At 39.9% G+C, this 23,984-nt stretch overlaps 1 pseudogene; it reads right to left on the bottom strand.

Moving 5' to 3' along the window:
• LOC130684184 (iron-responsive element-binding protein 2-like) overlaps positions 1–19,096 on the bottom strand; it is a 28,219-nt pseudogene extending 9,123 nt beyond the window's left edge.
• Between the last annotated feature and the right edge of the window lie 4,888 nt (positions 19,097–23,984).

Below are 23,984 nucleotides of genomic sequence, written 5' to 3'. Positions count from 1 at the left end.
CTGATTTAGGCATAAGCAGCTGAAGGAAGCAACTATGCCCATTTTACTTTCTTCATATAAACACAGAAATGAATGATGATGCATTACACCAAGAGGTCCTGAAATGATCAAAGAATGGCTGATCTAAGAAACATTTCAAAAATACAACAGCCTCTGGGAAAAAAGTGTGCGCAGGGACATATGTATGCAGATAAAGGAAGAGATACCTAAAGGCTCGGTCTGGAAATCTATATTCACTGTACCTGCTATGGCATAAGCCACCCAAGGGTGGAGAGGCAAGATAGTTGGCATGGACACAATCACAAAGACGACCTTCAAAATTTTTGTTTCCAGATAAAACTCCACAGGTAACCAAATCACCCTGAAGAAAAACACACACAAACAATATATATTCTAGAGATGGTACAAATTTGGATAATTATATATACATAAACAATCTCAAATATTGTACTTCTGAGGACAAGATAACCAAAACATGTTCTACCAATTATTACAGAACTATCAAAACTGTAAATAAACTAATTCCTTGTGTTATTCTTTGAGAATCATTTTAAGATTGACAGGTTACTATTCCCACAGAATATATATAGGTCTACAGAAATACAAATGTCAATATACATTTTCTGTAATTTATTAATAAAACAGAGTTCGTTATCTTATTGAGTGACACATTTTACCTGTTTGACTGCATTTAAAATGGCTTCTGATAAGGGTGCTGTGTTTCCCACACATGCTGAACATCCATAGCCAACTATTTCAAATCTGCACTTCAAAACAGAAATATGACTGGACAGAACGTCACAGCATTTGTGAAGACACGACAAGCCTTATCTCTTATTTCCACCTTTGTAATAAGATCACTGAAGAGAATATTCATGACAGATGGATCAACCTTCATCGGCATGTCTACTCCGGTTTCTGAGCAACCAAGCCTGTCTCTCCCTCTCAGGCATGCAGCCTGCACTGGATGCCAACCATTGAAGTCCTGATGCTTAGGACAAGCCCTAGTCAGGATTGGTAACTAACTCTGCAGAGAGCCAATCACACTACACAAGAAAACTCCTCAGCTACTACTTGCTAGGAACATAACATGAGCACTCAAAATCTGATGCTGTACTTCTGCCTGAGGGTTTAAACTACAAAGCCTCAAGACAGCCTGGCTTTAACAAGCTGACCAAAGCTCACCAAAGAGGCGCTGGAGTTGGGTCCTCTGACAGGAACAAATCTTCCCATTCTTAACCAAAAAAAGTCCCTGAAAAAAATCCCAAGATGATATAACTAAAAAACTGTAGGTAAAATCCTCAAAATTACCTTCAGCTGCCCTTCTAAAAGCAAAAAGAAAATCTAAAATGTATCTCTCTTGCAAAGGAATTGACTACTTATGTAGGGTATGTTCCAAAATAGACACTGAATATAGCTAGCCACAATTTATTTTTCTGATTATGTAAGAAATGTAAACATATTTTCCCCACAGTTCAGGGACAACTTCACCTGTGCTTATTTAATAGACGCCAGCACATCACAAGCCCCAATCAAGACAATTTACTCAGTTAATAAAACAACATGTAAGAGTTCACTCTTCCTGTCTTCCCAACTCATGGAAATTACACTCTACATGGTACCATGGCATATATGGCCGGCCACTGCTACTTGGTTTTACTTGTCCATTTTGTCTTTCCATCCTTAAACTCAAATCCACATTTCCTACTTCTGCAGCCAGCACACTGCTGCTGTGTTCACTGACTATAACCAATCTTACCTGTGAGTGACAGGGCCTCAAAGATGTGTGACAATGGCGAGGTAACAAGTAAGCTAGAGCACAATTTTTCTAACTTCTTGACTATGAAGGGTTCTAGGAAGCAGCTTCCATCACTGTTGAGTACCAATGTCAGTGTAAAGAGGTGTAACTATCACTTACTTACCCGAGTTTACTAAGGTATTTCAATACTCCACTGGAACTGAGGTAATGTGTAACCATCCCACTGCCTGGAGATAAACTCATTCTGATGTAAGGTTTAACATGCAGACCAGCTTGAACAGCTTTTTTAGCCAAAAGACCTGCACAGTGAACAATGATTCATTACAGTGATGTCTCTCCCTCCTTCCTCACATTAAAGGGGGAAGCGAGAAAGTATTTATTTAACAAGCCAATCTCCATCTCTTGTCAGGGTAAAAGTCCACACTCATGAATTTACTGTCATTATTTTGTCCACTCTATGCTCTTGATTTTTTTCATTTGAAACAAACCACAAGTTGCAGCAGATACACTAGCTTTACATTGTAAATCGTTCACGTGCAGCCTGATGTGGCATGCGCATAAATGGACCAAAGGACGATATGTAGTAATATAATGCACACAGTAACCAACGCATAGTGAGCCTTTTAAAATTCCAGTCATAATAAATAATAATTCAGCATGTATTACACATGACTTTTAACAATGAGTGGTTCTATGTGCATACAACTGATTTCATTTACAATCCTTACCAATCATCTTTTACTCTCAATGGACTATGGCACACTACTATGGAAACTTCACATAGATTATCAAGGGATTCAATCATTACACTTCTAAATTACCAGAAGCAGCAGATACAACCTAAAACTAATAGACATGCAAGTTATGATTTTTTAAAATTTACCTCCCATGTAATAAAAACAAAATTAGTAACATAAATCAAACCTAGTCTTCTTGAGACCTAATGTTGAAGACCTAAAAACCTCATGAAGTTTCTCAGACACAGACACTGATACTCACGTGTGATATAGAAAAACCACATAACAGAAAAGTAAAAACTAATTTAGGAAAAGACTATGTATGGCCATAAAACACAACCTACCTGCAGAGAGCATGACAGATGGATTGCAGTTATTGATGCAACTGGTAACTGCAGCGACGATGACAGACTCATGGGACAGCTGATAGACACCTATTCATAGCGAATAGTGAAGGCATCATTCTGCTTTTCGGCAGCAATTTGGAAGCCTTTAAATCCAACCTATGTAAATTTGCACATAAATATAAACTATGCATTCTGGATACAAATAGGAAAAAAGACTGGCAGAAAATACAGCAGATCCTTGACATATGATGATTTGACACTGGAAGTTCTGATTACTTGTGAGTGTTGCTAAAGATTCATGACCTTTAGTAGTTAAGATTCAGCTAAAATATGAATTTGAGTAGTCACAATAAGAATTACTAGGTACAGCCAACTACCCAGAATGCAGGTATACCTTGGCTTTATTGTTCTCTGCTCACTGCTGTTCAGGTAATACTCAAGAGATGTACAAATTTTCTTTGTTAACAATGGCCCTGAAGATCTGCTTCAAAATGAACCTGTGAACCTATGTGTATAAAATAGATGAAGCAAGACTGCCAATGAGTTGTTAATTGTTGAAGTGAAGTACATGGGAATTCAATACACCATTTTGTTCCTGTCTAAGTCTGACATTTTCTCTCTCTCTCTCTCTCTCTCTCTCTCTCTCTCTCACACACACACACACACACACACACACACACACACAAAGAAATTTTAAGAAAGGAAGTCTCTGAAAGCCAGCTACTAGTTCTCAGAATAGAGAAAGTGGCAAGATTGAAGCCATGATTCTCAGAAATTCTGTGTAAACCCACAAGTCAAAGAGGTCACTTGTTACCAGATTTTGAGAATAATTAGTTACACAGTAGTGTTTTTCTCCTATTCTGGGAAGTCACAAAAGTCCAGAACAGTGCTATTCAACAGAATTTTTCTGTGATGATGTGAATATTTAGTATCTATGCTGTCCAACACAAAAGTGTTAACCACAAGTAACTATCCAGCACCTGAAATGAGGCCACTGTGACTAAGAAACCCAAATTTTAATTAATTTAAATTTTAACTTAAAGAGAGACAGTCAACCTCTGCTCCTCACAGTGGACCTGGGTAAACGACTGATCTATACTTTGGTCAGAAGGAAAAATGGGGCTGATGGTGTGTGCTGTAACAAAAAAACACAGCAGATTGACTTTATGGGTCACCTGGCTAGTTCTATATTACTTATTCAACACAAAGTGCACTGACAAGGATATCAATAGAGTGATCTACCTTTTCATTTAAGCAAGCTTGGAAATCACTTTTCATTTCTGTCACAGCAACTCTATCCTGAGGTCTTTTTGGACCACTGACAGATGGAACTATTGAATTCAGATTAACCTGGATCACCTAGATCATGGAGAAAAGGGAAAGGATTTAGAACTTTAAGTAAAGATTCTAACTTAAGGACTAATTTCTGAAGCACACTGAGTTACGTATTCATTCTGACATTCAACCCCAGAAATACAGATTTTTTAACAACCCCATTTATGAAACATGACAAAAACTGCTAGAAGACTAGCAGAACAATGCACACACTGTCCAACATCAATTGAATAGTCTGTAAAAAATTTTCTGTTCCCCAAATGTTTTTTTTTCCCAGGAAGATGATAAACACTGTCTTCACAGATGTCTCTTGTACAGTGGATGCCTGTGGTGACTATCAACTTTGGCCTCTGAGCTCTAAATTCTCCCTTCTTTGCCTGTTCTGTGACAGTGGAGTTGGGCTCGTGAGCATTTACCCTTTCACGGCCAGTCGGTAGATGGTGCTGGAGGGACCCAACAGAGAAAGGGTTTTTCATTTGCTGGTTCCTCAGTGTCTAGCTGGCCAGGCAGGTTCCTGCAGGTCACACTTTTATTCCTTGGTTCAAAAAATTATTTTTTTAAAAGCCCCACCTTCCACCTAAGTTTCTATTAATTTCTCTGGTATTTCTATCACTTCCTGTCATCCACTTATCCAGCGTATGTGCAAATTAAGTTTCCCTTCATTGAGACCTTCATGATTCCTCTACAACCCCGCTTGTTCTGAATGACTTTGACCACAAACCTGCTTTTCTTATGCCTTCATTTCTCGGCTCCAGGTGATCGTAGTCTTTGTGTTTAAAAGTGGGATTCATGAGTTTCTCTTGAAATCAATTTCTTGATGGGTTATAGCTTTATTTCTTAATATGGTCAGGTTATTAATAAGCAAATGTATTCCATTTTATTTTACCACTACCACATTTCTACTTACTTTTTCTTACTCTTTCCTACAATTCTTTCTTCCCTTCTTTGTTTTTTAATGTGGACAAAGCACTAGAGTCAATAAACAGTGGTGAAGTGGACCAGAAAATCCTCACAGAAGTTAGAAGACCCGACCAAAGCAAATTTACACCAATTCAATCCCTACGGGTGCTATACTAGCCTTCAAAATGCCAGTAATGTATTCACCTATTTGCCTAACATGTTTCCTGAATATCTACTGTGTGCCAGTCAGTGTTCTAGGAGCTGAAGATGCAATGCAAAAAATAAAAATAAATAAAAATAGTGCAGACACAAGTTCCTGTCCTAATGGAGCCTATGTGTACCTTCCATTTGGAAAGACAGACAAACCAGTACACAAATTAAGATTTCAAGGAGGGATACATGCTATCAAGAACAATACAGCTGGGTGAGAAAATGGATTCCCACCCCCCACAAAAAATATAGCTAACAGTTAACCACACCTATGATAACATCCTGTTGTTTATTTAGATCCTTGACACACTACTAGAAAATGAATGTTATTAAAATTAAGACTCCTGAAAGTGAATACTACCTACTTCAATATAAACACAAATCCTCAACAGATTAGAAACATTTGCTTAGATTGTAAAATATATTTAATATTTTAAGACTGCATAACTGGATATCCCTTTCATAATTGTGGATTTTCACAAAATATAGACATTAACCAGATGCAGACATCATCAAAACTGGTATTTTGGGAGGATATTATAGTGATCATGAAGTAGAAAAAAATTAGAGTGCTAAATTAAGAGTCAATTTTGTACTTGAAATACTAAAAATTTAGACCCCATAAAAAGTTGAAAAATTCACTGTAATAGAAATCTATGTAAAATTAATTAATAAAATGAGACTCACATACCCATTAGCTTGTTAAATAGTAATAATGGCTAAAATTTATTGAGCACTTACTATGTGCCTGAGGCTGTTCTAATGAATTTGTGTTTGATCTTTAAAGAATCCTGAGTTAGATAGGATCTTCCTATCTTAGAGATGGGGAAACTGAGGCAGAAAGGCTAAATAAAGTGCCCAAGGTTACAAAACTAATAAATTTTAGGGCTGGGATTCAAACCCAGGTGGTTAGGCTCCAGAATTTACACTCTTCACTACTACTTGGGTTATTCTGTATATACTTGGGAGTACTCAGGTGTTCCTGAATTATTCTGGTTATTGCTAAACAATTTCACAGCTTTAAGGTATGCTTCCATTGACTTGAGTTTGTCTTTGTCAAAACCTAAAAAGAAGATTAATAACAAAAATCAAGTAAGGAATTGTGAAATCTTTGGGGGTAGGGTTCTGCGTTCCAATGATGAGCAAGAAACAAATATTCCAGATTACATAATACTCAGAATAGATTTCTTTCCAAATTAATATTTGATATTATTTTCAAGAGTAAAGTTTACCCTTCATGAAAACGCTACTTGCTAAAAACACCTACCAGCCCTTACTTAAAAGTTAATCACTGATGATAAATACTGAGCAACTTCTATAAGACTCGCAAAAAATATTATTTGCAAAAGAAAAACCAGTAATAAAACCGAACATAATAAATTACTATCCACCATGAAGGAAGAAATCCATCACTTTCCGTAAACAATAAACAATATTAATAGTTAAAATGAAAGAATAAAGTGAAAGTTAAGAACAGTTTTACAGAGAAAAAGCAGAAATTAAAGAATTTAGATGTTGATATTAAAAGTTTCCAATTGAACATTGGGGTGGTTGTCTGTAAGCCTGATGAGAAGTAAAGTGACTTATGCAGATGGTCTTTCCGCAGGATTGTCACAGAACACATCCTCCAAGTTATAAGTTCTTCTCACAATGTAACAGTAACATTCCTCCAGCAAGGGGTGGGGTCTGTGTTCCCCCTGCACCAAAGCAGTGTGATTTCCAGAAGGCTGGCTGTCTCTGTGTCCTCGGACCACTGGATTCCTAAAGCCACCACATGAGAAAGCCCAGACCCATGTAGAAGCCACCCATCAAAATCCAGCTTGAAGAAATCTCAGCATTTTATGAGGACTATTCCCTCTCCAAGAATCCAAATGAATTATTCATTTTGCCATGTGACTTATAATAATCTTCTCCCAAAATGAAAAATACTAGAATATATTCCCCAAATATATGTATGATTAGAGATTAGGAGTTCAGCAATGATCTCTTTAAAAGAGGAAGAGGGGCAATTTAAAAACAAAACAAAACAAAATGAAAAAACAGACAATAGGCTGATAGACACTGAGAAGTCACTGGTGGTTACCATGGGGGAGGAATTGGGGTTGGTGGGTGAAACAGAGAGTCACAAAATCTCAATCATAATATAAATTAGTCACAGACATGAAAGTACAGCATATAGTCAACAGTTCTGGGGTGAGCATTTAATGATGTATGTAAGTGTTGAATCACTGTGTTGTATACCTGAAACCAATATAAGATTGTATAGCAACTATGCTTCAATAAAAAAACAAAATTGTTTTTACTTAAAAAAAAGAGGAAGTGGATCAAAATAAGAAAAGAGGTCCTGCTTTTTAAAAACAAGGGGCCTTATGTAGTATCAACACATTGTGGGTTTTCAGGTACTTCTTATAATACATAAACTACTCAACATAAGAGTGGTAAAAACTCCTAGCTTACCAGGCTACAGAAGATTCGGAACTTGTAACCCTGTGCTGCTTTTCACCAAATCACGTGCTTCTTACTGTCAGAGCACTGGGTCCCAAACTCTTTGTCTGGTGACCACCTATTCCTGCTAAAAGAACAGAGGAGAATATTCTCAAGCTTGACTCCCATTAAACTGCAACCTCTGATCCCTAAGCAGAATGGAGGTCTCCATCATTATGGGGAAAAACAAAGCTGAAGGTAGGCAGTATAGATAATCCCTTTACGTTGCCGTAAATGGGCCCCAGGGAACCAGGAACAGACCAGAATCTGGGAAGTTTAATATGCATTTTATGCATTCTTTTAAAATAAGACAATTTCATGAATAACTAAATAACATGTACAAGAATAGTGACTTACTATAGAATATTTCAGAGACACACACTGGAAATGTAACAAGTTTATCCTAAATGATCTTGCTTCTTACCTGTATGTTCTAAATGTTTTAAAGTCACATTGTCAACAGGGAAAAAGCTGAGGATAGCACCATATTCTGGACACATATTTGCTATTGTAGTTTGATCCACTATAGATAATTGTGAAACTCCACTTCCAAAAAACTCAACAAACTTTCCAGCCACTTCTACTTGCCTGAGGTGCTAATAAAGGGACACACATAAATACACAAAATCAGCAATAAGATAAGCATGGTTTCTTTGAAAACTACAAAATCTAATTTTTAACTCTTACTAGTGACGGTGAAGGAAAGAGGTCCACTTGTTCTTATGAAACAGGAACTCCTTCCGGTTTTGCAGGTGTTTTAAGATAAACTGTCAATAGAAGAGTGGTCCCATGTCACTGTTAGGACAGAAAAGGGCCTGAAAACTCAAAATGGCTAAGATTTACATTTTAATGTCTCTGAAATAGGGGTATACCTTAGACTCAATGGTGAGTCTGTTAGCTGGCAGTCTTTCTTAGCAGTATTTTAAATAAGGTTGTGTCTATCCATTAATGGCATCATAAATGGGATGAAATAGTAATATACAGATGAACTGTATTTAAATAAAAAATTACATGTTGGCTATAAAAATTCTTCAAATTCCAACTGTAGCATCACTAATTTCTACAGCACATTAAATTTTACACCACAAATATTTACAGCATCATTAATTATAGGTAAATTCCATTTTGATAACATTTAAGATGTGGCTTCAAAATTCCTTCTAAAATCATTTTTCTTAGTTTTTACCAAGAACCAAACAGCTACTCACCTGTTCTAAATTATGAAATGGTCTTGGATTGGTACAGTGAAGCAACTAGGGAGGGGACTAAGAATGAAACAGCCTTCAACCTGGGAACAATACTAAGTCCAAACATCTCAGAGGTGGTAGGGGTCACTTAATCCAAACTGCTTAAGATATAGAAACTCAAGCCTAGGAGAAAGATGTTTGTTTAAATTCATGAAGATGAGAGCAATACAGATTAGATATACCAAACCAACTTCTACTTTCACCAAATTAATGAGGTACCACAATATACACTGTGAAAACCAAGATAAAGTCAGTCCTATGAAGACCATGAATAGAACCTCAAAGAAGAAAAAGAATTCAATAAATGTAAACGTATGTAACAGATTGAAATTTTCTATGAACTAAAACATCAAAAATAGATCATAATATTGCTAAGAAAAAATACAGCCAGAGGGCTCTAAAGGCAAGATTAATTCTCAGTATGTCTTAAAGAAAGAATTGATTCCTCTAAAAATATAATGGCATATTCCTTTTCCTTTGGGATAACCCTACAATTCTCAATTTAACTTTGTGATCTTTTGGTACCATACATGGAATCAATCATTTTTCCTAAGATGTCAAAATCTTTTTTAGAGGTGAAGCCAAGATGGCGGCGTGAGTAGAGGAGCAGAAATCTCCTCCCAAAACCACATATATGTTTGAAAATACAACAAAGACAACTCTTCCTGAAAGAGAGACCAGAAGACAGAGGAAAACAACCAGACTACATCCACACCTGCGAGAACCCAGCACCTCACGAAGGGGGTAAGATACAAGCTGCAGCCAAGTGGGACCTGAGCGCCCCTCACACTAGCTCCCCAGCAGGAGGAGAGGAGTCAGAGAGGGAGGGAGAAGGAGCCCAGGACTGCTAATCAGCCAGCCCTTGCCATCCGCACTGGACTGCAGACAGTGCATGCGTGGGGTGCTGGATACTAGGGAAAAAGGACAGTAAGATGTGTGAGTAGGTCCCGGCAGCCGGTGCCCCAGGGAAAAAGAAAAGCGAGTGCTTTTTGGAAGTGTTAAAGGGACAGGGACCACACAGCCAGACGGAAGCGTCCTGGGACACTTAGTCCAGCAGCAGGGAACTCCGGGCACCCTAAACCCCTGTATAGCAGGGCAGGTCAGACAGAGGGCCCTCACAGAGATAAACAGCCTCTCGGCCGTTTCCCCTCCAACGCGGCTCCGCCATATCGGAGCAGTGGCCCGAGGCTGGCCATGCCCACAGCAACAGCAGAGATAAACTCCATAGCGGCCGGGCAAGAATCAGAAGCCGCGTCTGCATGCAGCTGCCCAGCACAAGCCACTAGAGGTCACTGTTCTCCCAGGAGAGGAAGGCCACAAACCAACAAGAAGGGAAGTTCTTCCAGCCGTCACTCGTGCCAGCTCTGCAAACTGTCTCTATCAAAATGAAAAGGTAAAATTTGAGGCAGACAAAGATTACAGAGTCAACACATGAGAAGGAGACAGACCTAACCAGTCTTCCTGAGAAAGAATTCAAAATAAAAATCATAAACATGCTGACAGAGATGCAGAGAAATATACAAGAGCTAAGGGATGAAGTCCGGAGGGAGATTACAGATGTCCAGAAGGAGATTACAGAAGTGAAACAAACTCTGGAAGGATTTATAAGCAGAATGGGTAAGATGCAAGAGGCCATTGATGGAATAGAAAGCAGAGAACAGGAACCCATAGAAGCTGACACAGACAGATAAAGAATCTCCAGGAATGAAACAATATTAAGAGAACTGTGTGACCAACCAAAAGGAACAATATCCGCATTATAGGGGTACCAGAAGAATAAGAGAGAGAAATAGGGATAGAAAGTGTCTTTGAAGAAATAATTGCTGAAAACTTCCCCAAACTGGGGGAGGAAATAATCGAACAGACCATGGAAATACACAGAACTCCCAACAGAAAGGACCCAAGGAGGACAACACCAAGACACATAATAATTAAAATGGCAAAGAACAAGGACAAGGACAGAGTTTTGAAGGCAGCTAGAGAGAAGAAAAAGATCACCTATAAAGGAAAACTCATGAGGCTATCATCAGACTTCTCAACAGAAACCGTACAGGCCAGAAGAGAATGGCATGATATATATTTAATGCAATGAAACAGAAGGGCCTTGAACCAAGGATACTGTATCCAGCACGATTATCATTTAAATATGAAGGAGGGATTAAACAATTCCCAGACAGGCAAAAGTTGAGGGAATTTGCCACCCACAAACCAATTCTACAGGGTATTCTGGAGGGACTAGTCTAGACGGGAGCACTCCTAAGACTAAACAGATGTCACCAGAGAAAATAAAATCACAGCAAAGAAAGCAGACCAACCAAATATTAACTAAAGGCAAAAAATAAAATCAACAACCCACTAAAAGCAGTTAAAGGAAACACGAAAGAGCACAGAATAAAACAACCAACATATAAAGAAATGAGGAGGAGGAATAAGAAGGGAGAGAAGAAAGGAATCTCCAGACAGTGTATATAACAGCTCAATAAGCGAGCTAAGTTAGGCAGTAAGATACTAAAGAAGCTAACCTTGAACCTTTGGTAGACACGAATCTAAAGCCTGCAATGGCAATAAGTAAGATCTTTCAATAGTCACCCTAAATGTAAATGGACTGAATGCACCAATCAAAAGACACAGAGTAATAGAATGGATGACAAAGCAAGACCCATCTATATGCTGCTTACAAGAAACAGACCTCAAACCCAAAGACATGCACAGACTAAAAGTCAAGGGATGGAAAAAGATATTTCATGCAAACAATAGGGAGAAGAAAGCAGGGGTTGCAGTACTAGTATCAGACAAAATAGACTTCAAAACAAAGAAAGTAACAAGAGATAAAGAAGTACATTACGTAATGATAAAGGGCTCAGTCCAAAAAGAGGATATAACCATTCTAAATATATATATACACCCAACACAGGAGCACCAGCATATGTGAAACAAATACTAACAGAACTAAAGAGGGAAATAGAATGGAATGCATTCATTTTAGGAGAATTCAACACGCCATTCACCCCATAGGATAGATCCACTGGACAGAAAATAAGTAAGGACACGGAGGCACTGAACAACACACTAGAACAGATGGAACTAATAGACATCTATAGAACTCTACATCCAAAAGCAACAGGATACACATTCTTCTCAACTGCACATGGAACATTCTCCAGAAGAGACCACATAGTAGGTCACAAAAAGAGCCTCAGAAAATTCCAAATGATTGAAATTCTACCAACCAACTTTTCAGACCACAAAGGTATAAAACTAGAAATAAATTCTACAAAGAAACCAAAAAGGCTCACAAACACATCGAGGCCTAACAACATGTAACTAAATAATCAATGGTTCAACGAACAAATTAAAATAGACATCAAGGAATATATGGAAACAAATGACAACAACAACACAAAGCCCCAGCTTCTGTGGGACACAGTGAAAGCAGTCTTAAGAGGAAAGTATACAGCAATCCAGGCACACTTAAAGAAGGAAGAACAATCCGAAATAAATAGTCTAACATCAGAATGATCGAAACTGGAAAAAGAAGAACAAATGAGGCCTACAGTCAGCAGAAGGAGGGACATAATAAAGATCAGAGAAGAAATAAACAAAATTGAGAAGAATAAAACAATAGAAAAAGTCAATGAAACCAAGAGCTGGTTCTTTGAGAAAATAAACAAAATAGATAAACATCTAGCCAAACTTATTAAGAGAAAAAGAATCAACACACATCAACAGAATCAGAAATGAGAATGGAAAAATCACGACAGACTCCACAGAAGTACAAAGAATTATTAAAGACTACTATGAAAAGCTATATGCTAACAAGCTGCAAAATCTAGAAGAAATGGACAACTTCCTAGAAAAATACAACCTTCCAAGACTGACCACGGAAGAAACACAAATTTAAACAAACCAATTACGAGCAAAAAAATTGAAATTTTACTCAAAAAACTACCCAAACACAAATTCCCCGGCCCGATTGATTTACCTCGGAATTTTATCAAACATACAGAGAAGACATAATACCCATTCTCCTTAAAGTTTTCCAAAAAATAGAAGAAGAGGGAATACTCCCCAACTCATTCTATGAAGCCAACATCACCCTAATACCAAAACCTGTCAAAGACCCCACCAAAAAAGAAAATTACAGACCAATATCCCTGATGAATGTAGATGCAAAAATACTCAATAAAATATTAGCAAACTGAATTCAAAAATATATCAAAAGGATCATACACCATGTCCAAGTGGGATTCATCCCAGGGATGCAAGGATGGTACAACATTTGAAAATCCAACAACATCATCCACCACATAAACCAAAAGAAAGACAAAAACCACATGATCATCTCCATAGATGCTGAAAAAGCATTTGACAAAATTCAACATTCATTCATGAAAAAACCTTCTCAGCAAAATGGGTGTAGAGGGCAAGTACCTCAACATAATGAAGGCCATATATGATAAACCCACAGCCAACATCATACTGAACAGCAAGAAGCTGAAAGGTTTTCCTCTGAGATCGGGAACAAGACAGGGATGCCCCCCCTCCTCACTGTTATTTAACTTAGTACTGGAGGTCCTAGCCATGGCAATTAGACAAAACAAAGAAATACAAGGAATCCAGATTGGTAAAGAGGAAGTTAAACTGTCACTATTTGCAGATGACATGATATTGTACATAAAAAACCCTAAAGACTCCACTCCAAAACTACTAGAACTGATATCGGAATATAGCAAAGTTGCAGGATACAAAATTAACACACAGAAATCTGTGGCTTTCCTATACACTAATAATGAACCAATAGAAAGAGAAATCAGGAAAACAACTCCATTCACAACTGCATCAAAAAGAATCAAATAAATAGGAATAATCCTAACCAAGGAAGTGAAAGACCTATACCCTGAAAACTACAAGACACTCTTAAGACAAATTAAAGGGGACACTAAGAAATGGAAACTCATCCCATGCTCTTGGCTAGGAATAATTAATATTGTCAAAATGGCCATCCTTCCCAAAGCAGTATACAGATTTGATGCAATCCCTATCAAATTAATAGCAACATTCTTCAATGAACTGGAACAAATAGTTCAAAAATTCATATGGAAACACCAAAGACCCCAAATAGCCAAAGCAATCCTCACAAAGCAGAACAAAGTGTTGGGGGGATCTCACTCCCCAGCTTCAAGCTCTACTACAAAGCCATAGTAATCAAGACAATTTGGTACTGACACAAGAACAGAGCCACAGACCAGTGGAACAGATTAGAGAATCCAGACGTTAACCCAAACATATATGGTCAATTAATATTTGATAAAAGAGCCATGGATATACAATTGGGAAATGACAGTCTCTTCAACAGAGGGTTTTGGCAAATCTGGACAGCTACATGTAAGAGAATGAAACTGGACCATTGTCTAACCCCATACAGAAAAGTAAATTCGAAATGGATCAAATACTTGAATGTAACTCATGAAACCATAAAACTCTTAGAAAAAAACAGAGGCAAAAATCTCTTAGACATAAACATGAGTGACCTCTTCTTGAACATATCTCCCCAGGCAAGGAAAACAAAAGCAAAAATGAACAAGTGGACTATATCAAGCTGAAAAGCTTCTGTACAGCAAAAGACACCATCAATACAACAAAAAGGTACCCTACAGTATGGGACAATATATTTGTAAATGACAGATCCGATAAAGGCTTGACATCCAAGATATTTAAAGAGCTCATGTACCTCAACAAACAAAAAGTGAAAATCCAATTAAAAAATGGGCAGAGGAGCTGAACAGACAGTTCTCCAAAGAAGAAATTCAGATGACCAACAGACACATGAAAAGATGCTCCACATCACTAGTCATCAGAGAAATGCAAATTAAAAGCACAATGAGATATCACCTCACACCAGTAAGGATGGCTGCCATCCAAAAGACAAACAACAACAAATGTTGGTGAGGTTGTGGAGAAAGGGGGACCCTCCTACTCTGCTGGTGGGAATGTAAATTAGTTCAACCATTGTAGAAAGCAGTATGGAGTTTCCTCAAAATGCTCAAAATAGACTTACCATTTGACCCAGGAATTCCACTCCTAGGAATTTACCATAAGAATGAAGCACTCCAGTTTGAAAGACAGATGCACCACTATGTTAATCACAACACTATTTACAATAACCAAGAATTGGAAGCAACCTAAGAAAAGAAGATGTGGTACATATACACAATGGAATATTATTCAGCCGTAAGAAGAAAACAAATCCTACCATTTGCAACAACATGGATGGAGCTAGAGGGTATTATGCTCAGTGAAATAAGCCAGGTGGAAAGAGACAAGTACCAAATTATTTCACTCATCTGTGGAGTATAAGAAAAAAGGAAAGACTGAAGGAACAAAACAGCAGCAGAATCACAGAACCCACGAATGGACTAACAGTTACCAAAGGGAAAGGGACTGGGGAGGATGGGTGGATGGGGAGGGATAAGGGGGGGGAGAAGAAAGGGGTAGTATGATTAGCATGCATAATGTGGGGGGTGGGAGAAAGGGAAGGGCTGTGCAACACAGAGAAGACAAGTAGTGATTCTACAACATTTTGCTATGCTGATGGACAGTGACTGTAATGGGGTTTGTGGGGGGGACTTGGTGTAGGGGAGAGCCTAGTAAACATAATATTCTTCATGTAATTGTAGATTAATGATAACAAAAAAAGAAAGAAATGGGGGATTACTTCCCGATAGGATAAAACTAACTGTAAATCAATGATTAATGCATCCTTTACATATCCTTAATTTTGATCTTTTAAAGGGTGTGGGATGATCAGCTATGGAAGTACACTTTTATGATAATATATCTTTCTCTTAAAAAAAAGCAGTTCCTGTGTGGTTATCTCCAATAGGTTCTTCACAATGGTATAAAGGTCATATCAAAGTGTGGGCAAAGGGTTTGTTTGTGTTTATACAGAGGATCAAGGCCTAATTTGGCTACCCAGAAAATGAATTAAGATACTGTATGAAGAAGATCTTCCAACATCAACATCCTCTGGAAGAGTCATTTCAGAAGATGATCATCAAAGAACTTCAACAAAGACCCTGGCACTGTTGCAGTTGTAGCTGCATTCATCCCACCGGTTCCTGGACTTGCCATTGGAATGAAGAAGGAGATATCTAAGCTGGCCTGTGCATACAGTAAAACAAGAAATTTGACTGGATCTATACTGTCGGAACTCAACCAAGAATTAGGAGAAGGGCAAGTTGCAGTGCTCCAAAATCGTGCGTCTATAGACTATCTACTGTTAAAAGGACATATGGGATGTGAACAGTTCCCAGGAATGTGTTGTTTTAATTTGTCTGATTTTTCTCAAACTATTCAAATTCAGTTAGACATTATCCATCATATCATTGATAAGTTTTTACAAATGCATAGGGTACCTAACTGGTTTTCTTGATTTCACTGGATATGGCTGGTAATTGTAGGTCTGCTTTTGTTATGTATCTGTATTCCTATTCTGTTAATGTGTGTATGCAATTTAATTAGTAGTTTGTTAAAACCTATACATGCTTATGTTACTCTACAAGAAGATATGTCAAAGAAATAATCAATTTTCCCATGTTTTCTTCTGTCTGCTACTTCTGTAGCTTTTCTTCTTCCTAATTACAACCCTTTAGTAGAATTCGTGCCTCATATCGAAAATTACTGAGTATCATAATTCTTCCAAGTGGTAAAGATACCTCAAGACAAATGCTGGGCATAGAAGCCACACGGCATAAATCTGCAAAGAAGTAGAAAGCTATCCTTTTCAAAGAATATTGCTTCTCTCTCACTTACAAACTTTACATTTCCCTGTATGGCCCTGGAAGATGACTGGTTAGCCAGAGACAGGTAAGATTCCTCAAGGGAGGAACAACCTAAGACACGCACAGTTGCAGGGGGGCCATCAGGAGAGAAATTGGGGATCAACAGAGGTGAGGTTAAGAACCTCACCCCCCCGGGTTTTGATAGAAATCTTCTGCATCCGTGGATGTTTTGTTTCCCTTGTCTAGCTTGGATTAATACTTAGTCTATAGGCACAGACCTGATCATCTACATTTGCCCTCTTACAGCACTAAATTATGTATTCTACCTTTATCTTGCATCTACCTACCACTTCAGCATTTTATTAAAAAACAATAATAATAATAAGGGAAAAATGTGGGATTCACATATAAATCAAGTATAAAAATCAAACGAATAATCATATCTGACTTGATTGTTTATAGTTCATGATGCGAGATCAAAACTGAAAGTTTCTGTGATATGACTGCCCTTGCACTGTTCACCATGTAAGAACTTATTTACTGTGTAAGAAATTGTTCACCATGTAAGAACTTGTTTGTTATGCTTCAGAAGAATGGAGACTGTTGAGAATTAGGCTTGGGGTTGATTAATGATTGTGCATTGAGTCCCCTATACAGAATTTTATTGTTGTTAACAACCATTTGATCAATAAATATGAGAGATGCCCTCTCAAAAAAATATTTTTTTTAATTATGGAAGAAGGATCAATACTAAATGCCAAAAGGGAGCCAATATCATTTTCTTCTCCTGCAGAGTATCCTGAAAGCTTTCAGACCAATGATTAAACCAAAAATACCGAGACTCTAGGAACCAAACTGGAATTACATGTGGAATATTTGCCAGGTTCAGGCATGTAACAAAATGGGACTGAAATCGTTAGAATAAAGTTAGTGAAAAGCTGAAATTTAGGATGGAGTGTTACAAATTCATGTTTACTATTAAAATCTGGAGCCCATGTACTGGATGCAGGAAGCCAGTATTAAAAATTCAGAGAAATGCAGCAGCCCAGTTTCAAAAAGACAGTTGCACCCCTATGTTTATTGCAGCACTATTTACAATAGCCAAGAAATGGAAGCAACCCAAGTGTCCATCAGTAGATGAATGGATAAAGAAGATGTGGTACATATACACAATGGAATATTATTCAGCCATAAGAAGAAAACAAATCCTAATATTTGCAACAACATGGATGGAGCTAGAGGGTATTATGCTCAGTGAAATAAGCCAGGTGGAAAGAGACAAGTACCAAATTATTTCACTCATATGTAGAGTAAGAGAACAAAGGAAAACTGAAGGAACAAAACAGCAGCAGAATCACAGACCCCAAGAATGGACTAACAGTTACCAAAGGGAAAGAGACTGGAGAGAATGGGTGGGAAGGGAGGGATAAGGGTGGGGAAAAACAAAGGGGTATTACAATTAGCTCACATAATGTGGGAGGGGTCCCAAGGGGAAGTCAGTTTAGTATAGAGAAGTCAAGTAGTGATTCTATATCAGCTTACTAGGCTGATGGTCAGTGACTGTAATGGGGTATGTGGTGGGGCTACTTGATGACCTGGGGAGTCTAGTAACCATAATGTTGCTCATATAATTGTAGATTGGTTATTGTGAATAGTGCTGTGATAAACATAGGGGTGCACATATCTTTTTTATACTGGTCTGCTGCATTCTTTTTTTATTTATTTATTTATTCATTCATTCATTCATTCATTCATTCACTCATTCATTATCTATCTATCTACCTATCTGTCTATCTATCTTTCTGTCATTAATATATAATTAGATGAGTAACATTATGTTTGCTAGACTCCCCCCATCATGAAGATGCCTCCAGGTACCCCATTGCAGTCACTGTCCATGAGCATAGTAAGATACTGTAGAATCCCTACTTGTCTTCTCTGTGTTGTATAGCCCTCCCTGTGATCCCCACTCCCACATTATACGTACTAATAGTAATGCACGTTTTCTTTCCCTCTCCCCTTATCTCTCCATTACCAGCTATCCACCCCAGTCCCTTTCCCTTTGGTAACTGTTAGTCCATTCTTGGGTTATGTGAATCTGGTGCCATTTTGCTTATTCAATGTGTTCTGCGTGCACGCCCATTGGCTGCCTCGCTTCGATTGATGGCGCTGACTGCCATTTATTGCGCAGAGTCACTCGCAGGCCCGCCCCAGACAGGTGTCCCTCGTGGCCAATGAGTGAGCGCCAACGCAGAGCAGACCGCCTTTGGGGGCGCCCACAGAACACGTGTTTCATGCGGCTGTGCAGTAGCTGCAGGCTTTCCCGCCTCCGTGTTCAGTACTCATTAGCTTCGCGAGCGCCGCCAGGAGAGGGGTTTCTAACGGCTCCCTCCGTTCTTCTGTCCTCCGGCCCTGTCCGCAGGGTCGACCCGGCGCCCTCAGACAGCCGACTCCTTCGCACCGTGTGCCCAGCGGAGACCAGATGTTGGACCCGCGCTGTCCTCGGCTGTGCCTTCCTCCCGGCACGAATGTGCTGGCAGCACTGACCTCACTCCCCAGCCTCAGATCATCTCTTCGCGCTTGCTGGGCCCCCGGCGCCGCCCTCGCCCCTTCTCTTCTCTCCAGTGGCGGGCGAAAGGCGGCGATTGACCCGGACTTGAAGCCGCTGCCCCGGTCGTACGTGAGCCATTACAGCTCTGCCACCTCCAGCCTAGCGCCGTGGGGTGGCGCAACCAGGAACCCTGATGCCGCCGAGGGCCTCCCTTCTGCCTCGGTGGCCACTGAGGGGCAGCCGCGCAACAGCAGCTCGTCCGGCCACAGCGCGTGGTGCAACCTGTCCCATGCCGACCGCATCGCCGAGTCCATTGAGATTGAGAGCTCGGCCGAGAAGCGGCTCACGCTGCCACAGATCTACGGTGGGTGGTCAAGAGCAGGCCCTAGTTGAAGGATGAAGGTGAAGCGACGGCTCTGCGGGCTGGAAGGTACGTGACCTCGGTGGGCGGCCGGACCCGGACGGGGCGCGGGGACCCCTGTCTCCACCTGAGGTCGCGGTGGAGCTGGTGAGGGGCGTCCGTGCAAGTTGCTTGGCGGATACTGCATCGCCCGTGTGACCGGGAAGCGACCGACACGGGTGGTGGGCCTGCCGGGCCCGGCCGGGGGTCGGGAGATGGCGCACTCCACCAGAGGGGCTGTTCGTGGAGGGAGGGAGGTGGAGCAAGTGCGCTGAGAAGGCTGTCCGCGCCGCCGCCGAAGTCTGCCAGGCAGGGGAGAGGGGCTCGCTGGACCGCTGCTCCTCTGTCTGGGACCGGGCGGTGAAGGCGGCTGCTCTCTGTCTGGCCTGGTGCCGCGCCGCCGACCTGCTATCGCTGCCTGGGCCGGGGCCACAGGTGGAGGGCACAGGTGAGGCCACGTATATGTGGAGACCCGTGGGCGGTTTGCCTTGTGTAGATTTTCTAGGCGGGGGCCTCGTGGGCGAGGGCTGGGGGAGCTGAAGTTCAAGTGGGACCCGCAGCGGGGCGGCGGGGTAGAGGCTGCCCGGAGGCAGCGCCTTTAGAATTGAAAATTTTTTCATGAGGTACCTCTCGTATTTTCTATTTGGGAATGAAGTTTCTTTACTTTGGTTTTGGAATTGACAGTGCATTTTCTTGTATTTAAAAATTACTGTCTTTCAGTCATTGAGGTTTGTGGTCTGCAGCTGAGTAGTTTGCAATTAGCGGCAGAGATTCTGAGACAGGGACCGTGGGTATAGTAAGAGTAGCGTGGAGGCCTCTGAAAAAGACCCCTACCAAAACTCTGTATTAAACAGTTGAGCGCAGAGTCATATTAATTCTCTAAAGTAAAATGTCAGACTAGTAGGAGTATAAGCATTGTTCAGTGAAGCTGAGTTAAAACTAAAAAGCCAGGAGAAACTTGGCCTGGAATGTGTGAACATCCCCCAGATAAGAAAATAGCTCAGCATGGCCCATGCCTTCATTGTGTCAATTAAATGAGGCTATTGTAAACTTTTCTTTAGCCTGCTAAAAGGCCCAGTTTAACTTTAGCTTTGCCTGGATGCTGCTTTTCCTCCTCGAGCCCCTAATGACGTAATATATAACCTGGGCAATTAATATGGCAAGTAAGCCCAGTCACAGACTACATAGTAAAAGGCACGAAGGATCCCATCTTAAAGATGAGATTGCATTTTAGCACTCAGGAAGTTGAGAAGTAAGATTCTTTTTATTATTATTATTAAGGTATTACTGATATACCCCCATTTGAGGGTTTCACATGAAAAACCAATGTGGTTACTACATTCACCCATATTATCGAGTTGCCCCCCCATACCCTATTGCAGCCACTGTCCCTCAGTGTAGTAATTTGTCACAGGTTTACTTTTTGCCAAGAAGTAAGATATTTTCTTTCATTTATTTATTTATTTTATTAAGGTATTATTGATATATATTCTCATAAAGGTTTCACATGAAAAAACCATGTGGTTACTACATTCACCCCTTTATCGTGTTCTGCCCATGCCCCATTGCGGTCACTGCCCATCAGTGGAGTAAGATGCCACAGAGTCAACTGTTTGCCTTCTCTGTGCTGCACTGTCTTCCAGTTGATCCCCCCACACACCATGTGTGCCAATCATAATACCCCTGAATCCCCTTCTCCCTTCCTCCCCTACCCCTCCTCTTTGGTAACTGCTAGTCCCTTCTTGGAGTCTGTGAGTCTGTTGCTGTTTTGTTCCTTCAGTTTTGCTTCCTTGTTACCTTCCACAAATGAGGGAAATCATTTGGTACTTGTCTTTCTCAGCCTGCCTTATTTCACCAAGCATATCCTGAAGCTCCATCCATGTGGTTGCAAATGGTAGGATTTGTTTTCTTCTTATGGCTGAGTAGTATTCCATTGTGTATATGTACCACATCTTCTTTATCCATTCATCTACTTATGGACACTTAGGTTGCTTCCATATCTTAGCTATCTTAAGTAGTGCTGCAATAACCATAGGGGTGCATATGTGTTTTTGAATCTGAGAAATTATAGTCTTTGGGTAAATTCCTAGGAGTGGAATTCCCAGGTCAAATGGTATTTCTAGTTTTAGTTTTCTGAGAAACCTCCATATTTCTTTCCACAATGGTTGAATTAGCTTACATTCCCACCAGCAGTGTAGGAGGGTTCCACTTTTCCATGTCATTGCAAGCATTTGTTGCTTAGTCTTTTCGATACTGGCCATCCTAACTGGTGTGAGGTGATATCTCACTGTGTTTTTTTTCTTTGGTATCATTAATCTACAATTACATGAGGAACATTATGTTTACTAGACTTCTCCCATCACCCATCTCCCCCCCACATACCCCCATTACAGTCACTGTCCATCAGCGTAGTAAGATGCTGTAGAATCACTACTTGTCTTCTCTGTGTTGTACAGCTCTCCCCGTGACCCCCTACATTATGTCTGCTGATCATAATGCCCCCTTCCATTTCTTCCCCCTCTTATCCCTCCCTTTCCACCCATTCTCCCCAGTCCCTTTTCCTTTGGTAACTGTTAGTCCATTCGTGGGTTCTGTGAGTCTGCTGTTGTTTTGCTCCTTCAGTTTTTCTTTCTTTATTCTTATACTCCACAGATGAGTGAAATCATTTGGTACTTGTTTTTCTCCGCCTGGCTTATTTCACAGAGTATAATACCCTCTAGCTCCATCCATGTTGTTGCAAATGGTAGGATTTGCTTTCTTCTTACGGTGAATAATATTCTATTGTGTATATGTGCCACATCTTCTTTATCCATTCATCTACTGATGGACACTTATGTACCTTCCATATCTTGGTTATTGTAAATAGTGCTGGAGTAAACATGGGGGATAGGTCTTTTTCAAACTGGGCTGCTGCATTCCTAGGGTAAATTCCTAGAAGTAGAATACCTGGGTCAAATGGAATTCCTATTTTGAACATTCTGAGGAACCTCCATACTGCTTTCCACAATGGTTGAACTAGTTTACATTCACACCAGCAGTGTAGGAGGGTTCCCCTTTCTCCACAACCTCGCCAACATTTGTTGTTGTTTGTCTTTTCAATGATGGCGATCCTTACTGGTGTGAGGTGATATCTCATTGTGGTTATAATTTGCATATCTCTGGTGATTAGCTGCGTGGAGTATGTTTTCATGTGCCTGTTGGCCATCTGAGTTTCTTCTTTGGAGAAGTGTCTGTTCAGCTCCTCTGCCCATCTTTTAATTGGCTTATTTGCTTCCTGTTTGTTGAGGGTCATGAGCTCTTTATATAATTTGGATGTCAATCCCTTATCAGATATGTCATTTATAAGTATATTCTCTCATACTGTAGAATGTCTTTTTGTTCTTCTGAAGGTGTCCTTTGCTGTACAGAAGCTTTATGGTTTGATATAGTCCCACTTGTTCATTTCTGCTTTTGTTTCCCTTGCCCGGGGAGATATTGTTCATGAAGATGTTGCTTGTGTTTATGTCCAAGAGATTTTTGCCTATGTTTTCTTCTAAGGGTTTTATGGTTTCATAACTCACATTCCAGTCTTTGATCCATTTCGAATTTACTTTTGTGTATGGGGTTAGAAAATGATCTAGTTTCATTCTCTCACATGTAGCTGTCCAGTTTTGCCAACACCAGCTATTGAAGAGGCTGTCATTTCCCCATTGTGTATTCATGACCCCTTTATTGTATATTAGTTGAGAATATATGTTTGGGTTAATATCTGGCCTCTCAATTCCGTTCCACTGGTCTTTGAGTCTGTTCTTGTGCCAGTACCAAATTGTCTTGATTACTGTGGCTTTGTAGTAGAGCTTGAAGTTGGGAAGCAAGATCCCTGCTGTTTTATTGTTTCTTCTCAGTATTGCTTTGGCTATTCGGGTTCTTTGGTTGTTCCTTATGAATCTTAGAACTGTTAGTTCCAGTTTGTTGAAGAATGGTGTTGGTGTTTTGATAGATAGCATTGAATCTGTACTTTGCTTTAGGCAGTATGGACATTTTGACAATATTAATTCTTCCTATTCATGAGCACTGTGCTTTTTTCCATTTATTGGTATCTTGTCTTTTAAATTGAATGATGTATTTTATATCTCCCAGCATGCCAAAATATGTCAACATCAAAGTCATATAAAATTATTCTTGAGGGAGAGGGGTGGTAGATAGCGACGTGAGTAGAGCAGCGGAAATCTCCTCCCAAAACAACATATATCT

The sequence above is a fragment of the Manis pentadactyla genome, chromosome 6 (genome assembly GCF_030020395.1).
Source record: "Manis pentadactyla isolate mManPen7 chromosome 6, mManPen7.hap1, whole genome shotgun sequence".
NCBI classification, from domain to species: domain Eukaryota; kingdom Metazoa; phylum Chordata; class Mammalia; order Pholidota; family Manidae; genus Manis; species Manis pentadactyla.
The sequence above is the reverse complement of the archived record's forward strand: the minus strand, read 5'-3'. Positions and strand labels throughout refer to the sequence as shown.